Genomic DNA, 12,509 nt, shown 5'->3' with positions numbered 1-12,509 from the left:
TCTGTTTTGCATTCTGGTCTCCTAGGATGAGTAGCGGCACCTGATCTATTTTTGGACAGGTATCAGAATGTGAATGTAATGAGAAATAACAGCACAGGACATGTCCTGAACAAGTCAAAACCAGAAAGAATCTGTCGTTATATTGTTCGACAATGCAAAGCAGAGTGGAGATGATTACAGTTGCCAACCAGCGTCACAGCGAACACAGAATTCAAATGGCGTATGATTTTGTGGTGAAGTAAAAACTACAGAATAATACAATGTAATTTCTACATGAAAAAGTTAGTTTAGGCAAGAATTTTTAAAAAACTAAGTAAATTCTATACTAGTACTCAATTCAAGCGTGTAGAAATTAAAGCGCAAATATCAACGTTATAAAATTAAGTAAAAAATTACTCAACTTTTTTGATACTGGTGTTCCCATCATGCACTGGTCCTTGAATAATTAATTAAGGTGATTTTTCACTGTTTTCCAGCTGTATTTACACTGTTTTATCATTTCTTTTGTTGTTAGGATTAATAAATTGCCATTGTGACATTTGGAGTTCATTTTCTACTCAAAATGACACATTCACACACAAACTATCCATCAAATGTTACCGTCATTGTGTATGGTCAACCAAGTATTGAGGTCTCTGCGTTCACGTGAAGTGTATTCTCTAATAAATAGATACGGTGCCTCACACAATATCTATTGTATTTACTTAGATGTTTCTAAGTAAAGCATATACTTTAAAAGTGTGGTTTAATTCAATGTTATATTGTTTGAATGGTAAATGGACTGCATTTATATAGCGCTTTCACAGACCCAATGGCCACCAAAGCGCTTTACATTTTGCCTCACATTCACCCATTCACTCACTCCTTCACACACCGACGCCGGTGTCAGCCATACAAGGCGCCATCCAGCTCGTCGGGAGCAGCTGGGGTTAGGTGTCTTGCTCATGGACACCTCGACACTTGGTCAGGTGCAACCGGAGATTGAACCACCAACCTTCCGGTTTGTAGACAACCTACATGAACCACTGAGCCACTGCCGCCCCTTGAATGAAATGTATTGCAAAGGAAATGTCAACTAAATAGATATTACTCAGCCTTTTACTAGCCAAGTTAAAATTACTTATTTTCTTTGTTACTTTCACTTAACTTAGTTAAGTAGAGTCTACTTAATTCCATATGTGAAAATTACTTAATTTTTATTTGGCAAGTTTTTGCACGCATACTTTTAAAGTAAATTTTACTTGTTTTTTTCAGTGCAGGTGTGCATTTATAGTTACGTTATTAGCTATTTCTTAGAGCGTTTTATATTAGTTCTGTCTTTACTCAATTTCTGAATCTTTAATCAAGACATGAAGCTGTTTCTGTACTGATGCTTTGGCAAGTTCAAAATAAATTTCCCAAATCCCCCCAAAAGTAACCCTACTTCGATATATGGTTCAACAAGTCACCCAACACAACACCAAAGGCGTGTACCGTACAAAAGTAAATAAAAAGTTATAAGCCCAATAACATGCAAAATTATTAACATGTCATGACATAAGTGGAGGCGACATAAGTGGAGACCAATTTTGTAGGCATTTGTAGGCAGCCTTAACATGACATAAGGCTGAATAGGAAAATTGGCAATTTTGGTTTGTAAATGTCTCAGTGGCCAATTACATATTTTTTATATTATATATAAACAGTCAAACCTAAATTTATTCAGACACATTCAACATTTCTAAAATGATTACATTTTATTCACTATAGTTTAGAAAATGGTAATAAAATATGACAAGAACTCCGTTATCAAATCAGTTGATATTTCACTGGTTTTGGCCATCCTTCTGTTACTGTCTCACAAATGAATTAGGTTGAATAGCTGTCAGCTTTCAGCTGTTAAATTTAAGTACACAATTAGATAATACCAATTTTTAGGTCAACAAATTACCAAGTAATGCTTAATTTTGTTCAGTCTGTGGTGTACAAAGGTTGCATTAGCAGTTAAAGAAAAAAAACACTTAAGCAAAACATGGTCAGGTCAAAGTGTCTGAATAATTTTTGCTCCCAAATTTTCATACATTTTACTGGTAGTCCACTGTATGAACAATTTTTGGGTATGACATGTCACAGTTTTGCTATCCTCACTTACATAAATTAACTATAGTGTCCGACACCCACTAGTAAAAAATATAAAATTTTATCTGAGGTCTAAATGTTTGGTTTGACGTGTGTACGTGTGTGTGTGTGTGTGTAATATATATTCTCAAACCAGTCCATATTGGCATCTGACTAATTTGTCAAGTTATTTTGCTATCCAAACTATGCTACATACAACAAAATAATTGTTTTTTTTACTACTGCCTGTAACACTTTAAGATCGGACCTGTGACCCACTAGAAAATGATAAACAAGAAACCATGAACCAGGAACAATATGTGACATGTGTATAAATGAGAACACAGCTAACTATATTTAGCTCAGTACAGTTTAGAAGCACTGTCTATTATTCACCCACTCACTGATGATAATCTCTGTGTGTGACTTCCAGTCCACTGACATTTTAGGAGATTAATGTCACACATGAATACAAATGTTTGGGGCTAAACAAAAAGCAAACCGGTCACTCTGTGATGGACTATCTTGGTTCAGGTGCATGGTGACTGTAAATGTAGGGTTTTTTTTTTGGTGGATTAAATCAATATTAAGAAGGGAAGGTTTGCAAACTCATCTGTGTATAGAGATCAAACACCCATAGTAATTGATCAAACACAACACAAAGATGGACAGAAAATAAACACTGCCCATTTTGAAGTATCGCAGAAACTAGTGATGGAAACGGCAAATTTCAGAAAAAAATCCCTAAATTCGCAAAAAGTTTACACGTTCCGTTGAGGTGGTATTTGACTTGTGCGAAAAAGAGTTAATGCGAATAATGGGAGATGGAAATGCATTTGCCGAATAAATTCTGACGTAGTGAACATTAAACCCACTTGACTAATCGGATGTTTCCGCTGATGGCGTTTTTATTTACAGTTGGTTACCAAATACCTATAAATCACCGTCATCCGCTCCAACAACTTGATGGAAACACATGTAATTCGCATTTATTTTTTTGTTTTTTGCGAACTTTAAAAAGATTCACTTCACGTTTGGATGGTAACCCAGCTAATGACATGAAAAACCGGGGTCCAAATGACAATTTTCCTCAACACAAAGAATGTCCCAAAATTAAGACCTACACTACTATTCAGATGTTTGGAGTTGGAAGATTTATTTAATATTTTTGAAAGTTTGTTTTGAATCTCTTTTGGTTAACAAGGGTACATTTATTCAATTAAACACAGTAAATACAGCAATATTATGTTATATAATATTGTTATAATATTATGTAAATAATATGTATTCCTGTGATGGCAAAGCTGAATTTTCAGCATAATAGTTTTATGGAAACCTCAATTTTTATTTTCAGGATTATAGAAACTTCAAAATAACAGTATTTACTTGTCTTTATGGTCACTTTTGATCAATTTGATGCATCCTTGCAAAATAAAATAATTTTAATATAAAAAAAAATGACCCCAAACTTTTGAATAAAATAGAGTATGAAGGAAGCAATGAGAAAAAAATGAATTGGGCTTATCTTTCACATACACAGCTTGGCAACATGAAACAAAAACATGATCTCTCCTTTAACAGTCTAATATATGTGAAGTCATTTCAGAGCAGATTTCCTGGAAGAGGATGAATTCTCCATCATTGAAGCTAATCGTCAGGAATTGGGTGGAGTATTTCCCATGTGGCAGCTAAATGGAAGGCATGTGACCAAAACAAAAGTACATGAAAGTGTGAGGGATCTTAAAAACACATCCGAGGAACGCCGCCAGGAAGGTCCCACCCACCCCCGCCAACAGTCCTTATGAAACTGACTGCATGCTTGCTGTTTTCTGCAGGGTTTTCTCAGAAGATAAGCCACTACACTGATCACATCCTGTAGGTTGCTTTGAAAATGCTTCGGTTTAAAAACCAGTAGAATGAGACAGGTTAACATATTGGGGCCACAAGCATACCTTGAAGGGCATTCCTTGAGTCATTATAATGAGTAAAACTCCAAGGGATTTTCCCTATAGTCAAAAACCCCACTGACGCAAACAGCACTTGGTCTTACCCCTCCTGCTCACCATGCACAATGACTTCAGAAGCACAAGAAGAGAAAAATATGCTCCTAGAAATAATACTTCATTACTTCTAACTTTTTTTTTTTTGGAGTCATACAGAAACCATTTCAGTCTTACCTCTCAAAACGAGGTGAAAGTAAAAATGAACTGCCACAGCCTAAAAGGCCTAGTATGAGGGTCGTGCTAAGCTCAAGCACAGACTTGATGAATACTACATTCCCTGAGAGCATGCAATCTCTCTATAATTAAGCTAACGTTTGACACACTATAGTGAAAACCAGGCAGGAATGAACCTCATTCGGACTCCAGACTCAGAGTTAAAATCCCTTAGAGGGACAGGCTGTAAATGGTTACCATTGTTGTGTGGATGTATCATGCAATTCAAGTGATATTCACCCAAGAAATTTAAATGCGGGTTGCCTAAATGTCAGTTAAGAAGCTTTTGCTCAAGGCTCCTGTGACCACAAAACACAAGCACATATATGAGTGGGAAACTATTAAGATACTACTACAGGAAAAATATGTAATATGAGTGAACAAGTAAATGATTTAGGGATAGTTTTTTCCCCAATGTTTCCTTTCAAATACTCGATCAATAGAACAAGTACAGGAGTATATTATTTTAATTAAAACAAACTTTTGACTAAAATGCATGTTTGAGCTGTTTTAACTGAAAGCAACTTGCACTGACATATCTTGAAAAACGTCAGCGCCGTTGTTTTGTCTCAAGATGCACATCAGTATGTTATTTTCTTCTAAGGCACATTTATAAAAGCTACTTAATAGCCTACCCTAATTAAACTAAGGCCTAAACCTGGCTTAATCCAAGCCCTGTCTGTGAAACCGGGCCTTAAGGCCCATTCACACCAACAACAATAAATATAACGATAACTATATTAGCATCCACACCAGCAGACATTGTTCTGTTTATTCTAAGCACGGGCTTGTCTGTTGCTTTAAATGCTTGAGCTCGTTATAGCAGGAATGATTCTGATTGGCTGTCAAGGTTTTTTTTATCGTTCATCAGCTGGGGAAAAAATCATTCTGAAAGTGATTCCAGCGATATCGTTTCTCTGTGTCGTTTTCCTTATAGCTGTGGTGTGGCCCCTGCTATTCTTTAATTCTGAGAACAATTTTAGAACTATATCTTCATCATTATCTTTTATAGTTATCGTATTTGGTGTGAAGTGTGAACGCCTTTAGTTTGGGACTAGGCATAGGCAGGTCTGTGAAACCAGGGGATAGTTTCTCAATTTGCTGGTATGATATGCTCACCCAACACCAACGGCAGACTGCAAAGTACCACTCAAAATGCCAACATAACCAATCAACAACAACAACAACAACAACAAAAAAAAAAATATATATATATATATATATATATATATATATATATATATATATATATATATATATGACTATAAGACATGCAATCATTTTTATAATAGGTCACTGCTTTCACTTTCGAGTACTCCCAAGTAGGATGTAGGACTAAAATGAGTAGGATGACTTTCTTTTTCCAGGATCTCTCTTCTTCTCGGTGAGGTCATTCAGAATCAAACAGGTCTAAATAAATTTTCCTGGAAGGGGCCACTGATTTAATCTTTGTCTGCCTTTTTTTTGCCTCTTCAGGGCATAGTCTGAATACATTTAGATTACAAAGTATTACTGATGAATGCAAACACTTATGTCATTTAAAAAAAAACTACTTTTAACTGACAACTGTAACAACAAATAAAGCTTTTAGGGAAACAGAAAGCAACAATCATAAGTTTTATTATGAATTATTCTTATGGCTGGATTTATAGAGGGGAAGAACAAAACTGGAAGAGTTTAGAGGTCATTTAATTGAACTGCCGAACTTTGTTTCCCTAAAACTATTAACTGACAGTCTGATTTACTCTCCACCTGACTGAATGCAGGAGTCAAAATGCAAACAAGGAGCATACCATAAAACTGTGAAAAGTGTTTGGGTAAAAAATCAATGATTGTTATGAGATGAAATGATGCATTTAGAAGTTAAACGGGAAGAAGAATGTTCCTGTTCATACCATGAACCTAGTGAGCTGTGCTAAACCAACAGTTAGCTTAACAACAGTGAAAGTAAATTCATCCCATGTACAGACACGATTAGGCACGTCACAACCTGATAAAGATCACAAGTGGGCAACAAGCTAACGAGCATTCAAGAAAATCTAAAATGGATAACAGGGAACACATGATATCCAATATTATGAACTACTATTAAACCTAATTTGATTTGACATCTAACAAAGATTTGTATACAAAACATAGCCTACACCGTACGCAGTTTCCACGGGCATGCACCCATGTCAACGACTAAATTTAGACTGTTTTGGAGTAATTATTTCTCTGAACCAGCTTACAAGATGCTTGCATTTCCTGAAGATGTTCACTAGTTTTTAACCAACATTATGCAATTGTAGCTACCTCTCCCCAGGTGACGCCAAACAACAACCAAGCGAACTTTACATTTAACCGGGAAAATGCTGAAAACAAGCCCACAGACACTTTATTTTGATCAGAAACAGTGTTTGTAACGTTAATTTGAAATCGCTCACACCTTTATTTAAACAAAGCTGTAGAGCAAATAAAATCCGGACTGTTTTAGCGGACCTGCTAACGTCAAAACTCACCCGCACGCGGAGAAAAGTCTCGCGCTCCTTACACAACATGAAAGTTATAACAGGAACACACAGTCTTCAGACATCTTGCAATCAAACATCGGACACCGACCTGATTGAATACAACACTTCAGCCTTTATCTTTGTAAAAGTCATCATTACCTTTCAGCTCCAGCTGTGAGAAAGCGTGTTCACATCCTGCCTGTCTCCAGATCTGTCCACGATGCACTCCTCCCATTTCAGTGTAAAAAGCACAGGGCGGGGTAAAAAACCTTCCTCACTGTTTAGCGCACTATTTACCAAACATTCACTTTGTTTACAGAGCTCTGTTCATCACTGGAATGAAAACTTGATTACCTAGTGTTTGCTTTACCTGGAAAGGGTTTCTTGTAGCCTACGTACAACTGGTTGATTTATTTGGGGTTCAGGAGGCTAAAGATAGGGTTAAATTCTGGCGAATAATGTAGGTTAGAATGTAAAAGGTAGTAAAATACTAGTCGTGTTTTGGAACTAGCAGGTGTCTCTAGCAACCAACACTTTGTTCCTCTTGGATCAGCAGTAGCTAAACCAGCTACCATTTGACCAAGTTTAAAGGACCAGGTAGCCTATAACAAACTGGATTTTCTAACAGGGAGTAGCCTATTGAGCTGTTAATTTAGTTTTTCCACTGCCACCCCAAAACCCATCTATCTACCCCGACCAGGATGGAATACCAGATAAGACCAGCTAACCCATTTTTCACCAGGGATATGTTGAAATTCACAGGGCTCTGCTGAATTACCTGCACCAAGTTAAGTAAGGTCAGATGTTATGCATGACTCTGCTTGTCACCAGGGGGGAAATAAGTCGTGTTTTAAAAAAATAAATACATCTCTTCCATTGTTTGCTGACTCTGCTCACACAGACAAAGTTGTTCGTGCTGCCAGTTGTTGTCTTCACACAAAAAGTATCTGTTCATGTTTATTATTCTTTGTTTTCTATTAGTTCATATTAAAGTTTACAAGTAAGTTTATCGTTTCAAATGTCTCATAGGGACAATAGATGTGTTAGAAGGGCGTGAGCTAAGGGAGATGTTCTGATAGGTTTCTCTCTGTTGTCATCAGAATACACAGGTGGGGCTTTGTCTGTGACTTCAGTAAACAGTGAGCTGTAAGTTCCTCACAGCGGTTTCAGGAGGAGTGTCATATGAATCCACCAATCACAACGTTGAGAAAGTCCCTAAAACAGCCCTTACCTCATTCCATCCGATAATTCTTGTGGCATTCCTGCTCAAACCCACCTTGTTTTTCAGCAGACTTGAATGCAAGACCTTTCTGTGGACAGCAAACCAGATCTATACATCGTTTGGCTTCAATTGAATTAAAACACTCTGATACCTGCACTATAGTGCAACTTATTTACATTTCTATTACAAAATACACTTCTGTTCCAAACTATGCGGTAATGATGCATTTATAATATTACAAAGTATTTATATTTCAAATAAATGTTCTGTTTTACTTTCATTAAAGAACCCTGATAAAAAAACTGTTTCATTGATGAAAATAATAAGAACTCTCTCTCTTTAGCACCAAAACCAGCATATCTGAAGGATCATGTGGACCTGAAGACTGAAAAAGTAATGCTGCTGAAAATTCAACTTTGCCATCACAGGAATAAATTACATTTTACAATATATTAAAATAGAAAACAGTTATTTTAAATTGAATTATTATTTCACAATATTGCTGCTTATTGAGTAATGTGGGAAAAAATCACTCAAGTTTCATGAATTCCACAAGTTTGCACAAAACTTGATCATATTCTCAAGCTTGATTTGAGATGATCCAAAGAGCATTTTGTGCTTCAGTAGATTAGAACATTTGAACCATCTGTGCAGTAAGAGTCACACCTCACAAGATCAATTTGATTTGATTAGTGAGTTACCCAGAAAGAGTGCAGAATCCTAAATATTTCTTATTCGTGTTTCTTTATAATTTTTCAAAATCCTAAACTTTTTAAATCTCAGATCTTCAATGAGGTTTCAGACTTTTGGACACTACTCTATACGAATGTGAAATGGAGACTGAAGACCAACCTCTCTTTTACCCCTCTGAGTTAAAAATAGACTTCCATAGAGACCACAGAATAACATATAGACTAACAATGCCTCCTAACATCTGTCAGTCATGTCTGCTGCATCATTTCTGGCTTGTTTGCATGCCAGCCATGCTATAGCAGCAACCTTAGATCCATAGTTATGCAAAGACTGAACTGGTTATAGCATGTGGTATGCACATGGGCCAGACAGGGATCATAGTCTCAAAAACATCCACACCAGTGATCTATCAAAAGGCCCTTAATTTGCATTTTACTCAAATCTGAGAGGGTGTCTCAGTAAACTGACCATCAACAACAGAGAGATGATTAAAACCATAGATAATACTGCACTGTTTTGTCAAGTTAAAAGGGTAGATGAGAGGAACTGAATGGCTCATTAGCGGGTAATAAAAGAAAGATGTCAAGAGTGCTCTGTTAGTGTGATTAGATTAGTTAGAGAGGGTCAGAGAGAATGTTTAAGCCTTGCAATTTGTACCCTCAAAATCTCATTGAGTTTATTCTCAGAGCCTGTTTCCAAATTGAGGCTATTTCTAGACTAAACAAGTTTTTTTTTTTTTTTTTTGATGATGATGTAGCATTTACAAGGCAAATAAAGGGATAGGTCACTCAAAAATGAAAATTCTGCCAGCACTTTCTTCAGTGGAACATTACAGAGAAAATATTTAGAAACATCTCTCAGTGAACTTTTTAAACTCAAAGTAGTATGCGCACATCCAAACATCACTTGAGCAGAGGCTTGATTAAAAGAAAACAGCTGAAATGCAAAAGAACCAGCACACTGCTATTTCTGCACCCAAAGAAGTTTAATAAATTGCAAATTTTCGACCATAAGCAGTCTTCGTCAGGCAAAGAAAACAGCAAATATCAACAACATGAACAATCACACCTGACAGGGTCAATCAGTGAATTAATCAAACATCCAATAAACCAATGAAATCAACGAAAAAAAATCGAAAGACATTTTTAACAAAGATTTATATATATATATATATATATATATACAGTATAGGTGTTGGCAATTATATGAAATAGTGTCAATCGAAAGAAACACAAAAAGAAAACATAAAGAAAACGCATGTGTAACAGTATATCGGATCCGTGCATTAGCTCTTAAAGTGACAGCAGCCTAATATAGGCCTATACCTGTCAGAGTTCACCGTTACGAGAAGCCAGTGATTATAGTTTATAAAGTTTTGAATATGTATATTTTTCTCACAAAAACGCATCGCTCCGCCTCAGAAGGCCTTTATTAACTCCCTGGAGCCGTGTGGAGTATTTTTATGATGGATGGAGACGCTTTTTGGGCTTCAAAAGCTCAGTTACTATTCACTCCCATTATAAAGCTTGGCAGAGCCAGGATTTTTTTAATATGACTCCAAAGTGTTTAGCTGAACGAAGAAAGTCATATACACCTAGGATGGGTGAGTAAATTATAGGATAATTTTCATTTATGGGTGAACCAATTCTGATGAGTTCTGATGTGCAGCAAAAGTTTGTTGAGCTTCACATAATGGAAAGTGGCTTTAAGAAAATAGCTAAAGCATTGAAAATTCCCCATTTCTACCATCAGGGCAATATTTAAGAAGACTTTGTTCATATTTACCAAGGGTACCAATAATTCTGACCAGGACTGTATTAATATCCACAGGCAGATGTTCAAGTATGTGAAGTCATGTGAAAGGATATGCTCAAATACTGTGTATGTGTGTGTGTGTGTGTGTGTGAGAGAGAGAGAGAGAGAGAGGTAGGTAGGTAGAGAGAGAGAGAGAGAGAGAGAGAGAGAGAGAGAGAGAGAGAGAGAGAGAGAGGTAGAGAGAGAGAGAGAGAGGTAGAGAGAGAGAGAGAGAGAGAGAGAGAGAGAGAGAGAGAGAGAGAGAGAGAGAGAGAGAGAGAGAGAGAGAGAGAGAGAGAGAGAGAAATATATAAATTTCCCCCAAACATCTTTCAGAATCTTTTAGAGTGCTATAATTCTGAACATTTTTACTTCAGTTGTGTGTTGTATAAAATTGTAAATGCAGTCTTGCATATTTAAATCATTCCTGAGCATACCATCATACAGACCAATACCACAGTAGGTCTAAAATGGTTATTGCACATGGCTTGGCTGTGGTTCTTGTCTGATTTCTGTGAAACTCGGGGGTAGTTTCAAGGAAATACCCACCGATGTGTCTTCACAGCTTACGTGCATGTTCGATTATCGAACACACAAAAAAGACAATGCTTGCATGTATTTACTTCCAAATATTTGTATCATGATGACCCACTTCTGCATTATTAGATTGAGCAGTAAGCAAGGTTAAGATGTTAATCCATCAAGACATGCTGAGAAGAACAAAATGTGCTTTGTTCTCTGGTCTTGTGGCCAGTTCTCCTCAAAGGCCATTAAGTACTGAGCAACTCTGTGCTGTTTGTTTTGCTTGCTTACATGTACTCAGTACATTAGAATTCCAAATGTTATTGGTTCTATGTAACCATAGAGATGATAAGGAAGAGAGCATTATCACCATCAGGGGAGACAGAACCACGGAAACGGAACGAGGGACACTGAGTGTATGTTCTGTACACAAGGCCCCTCCTTAAGCATTTTCAAAGAAAACCCTGTCGTCCCTTTCTGATTGCTGCTTTGAAATGATGTCGCATTGTTCCAAGACAAATCCATACCGAGACCTTCTGTCATCTCAGAAGTGTGAGAAGCTTTGTTGTTGTTTATGAGCGCTCAAAGCATTTAAAGCTGCCCATGGATACAATACTAAGCCTTTAAACAAACACGCAGATACACCAACCCGATCTCACGGCATTCGTACGAATTTGACGAGGTGGCTAATTCGTACCAATTTATACGACCTCACTCGTACGATTTTTGCTAAAAAAAATCGTACTAATTACCTACCCCTGACCACACACCTAAACCTACCCATCACGTGGTACGAATTTGTATGAATTGGTCGTGAGATAGCGTTGGATACACCGAGCAAAAGACAGACTACTGTTTTCCATTTGAGACCATTAGCTCTGTTTTCCCCTGAGGGTTGTCTTTTTAATAGACATTAAGCAAAGACTATTACGGTAGGCCTAATTTCTTCCATGACAAAAAAAAGCCTCATCATCTTAGCTGTCTGTCAGCCACACACGTGCAAAGTGAACGTTGTGGTACTGCTTTTAGTTGCAAAAGAGGTTTATTTGGGCTTTTCATTTACACAGTATACCGTTCAAAAGTTTTGGCCCAGTAAGTCTTTTAAATGTTTGTGATATCTAATATATTAAACAATGTTAACGAACTGAACCATATTTGAAAGTGTTACCAGACAATGACGCAAATAAACACCACTGTGATCCAGTAAAAACAGTAATATTGTGAAATATTATTATATTTTAAAGCAACTGTTTTCTATTGTAATATATTTTAAAATGTAGTTTATTGCTGTGATGGCAAAGCTGAATTTAATGCTTCCTTGCAGAATAAAAGTATTGATTTCCTTTTGTAGATAAGGGATATAAGAGAATAAATGAATAATAATGAAAATAATGCAAATTTTGATCATATAAAAGCAAAAAGGTAAATCAGTTGTCTTTCATTTTCAGGTTCATACAGAAATTATTGTGGGAA

The 12,509-nt window shown here is 36.6% G+C and overlaps 1 protein-coding gene across 2 annotated transcripts in view; it reads right to left on the bottom strand.

Moving 5' to 3' along the window:
- b3gnt2b (UDP-GlcNAc:betaGal beta-1,3-N-acetylglucosaminyltransferase 2b) overlaps window positions 1–12,509 on the bottom strand; it is a 37,883-nt gene that overhangs the window by 16,556 nt on the left and 8,818 nt on the right. Inside the window, exon 1 of one of the 2 annotated variants that reach the window (XM_056264308.1) lies at window positions 6,965–7,030. The exons of the other annotated variant lie outside the window; for it this stretch is intronic. The gene's annotated coding sequence lies outside the window, so the exon portion shown is untranslated. Of the gene's footprint in view, window positions 1–6,964; window positions 7,031–12,509 lie in introns of those variants that run through there. 2 annotated transcript variants of the gene reach the window in all.

This window comes from Rhinichthys klamathensis, unplaced genomic scaffold, assembly GCF_029890125.1.
Source record: "Rhinichthys klamathensis goyatoka isolate OS25496 unplaced genomic scaffold, OSU_Roscu_1.1 h1tg000220l_1, whole genome shotgun sequence".
NCBI lineage: Eukaryota > Metazoa > Chordata > Actinopteri > Cypriniformes > Leuciscidae > Rhinichthys > Rhinichthys klamathensis.
The sequence above is the reverse complement of the archived record's forward strand: the minus strand, read 5'-3'. Positions and strand labels throughout refer to the sequence as shown.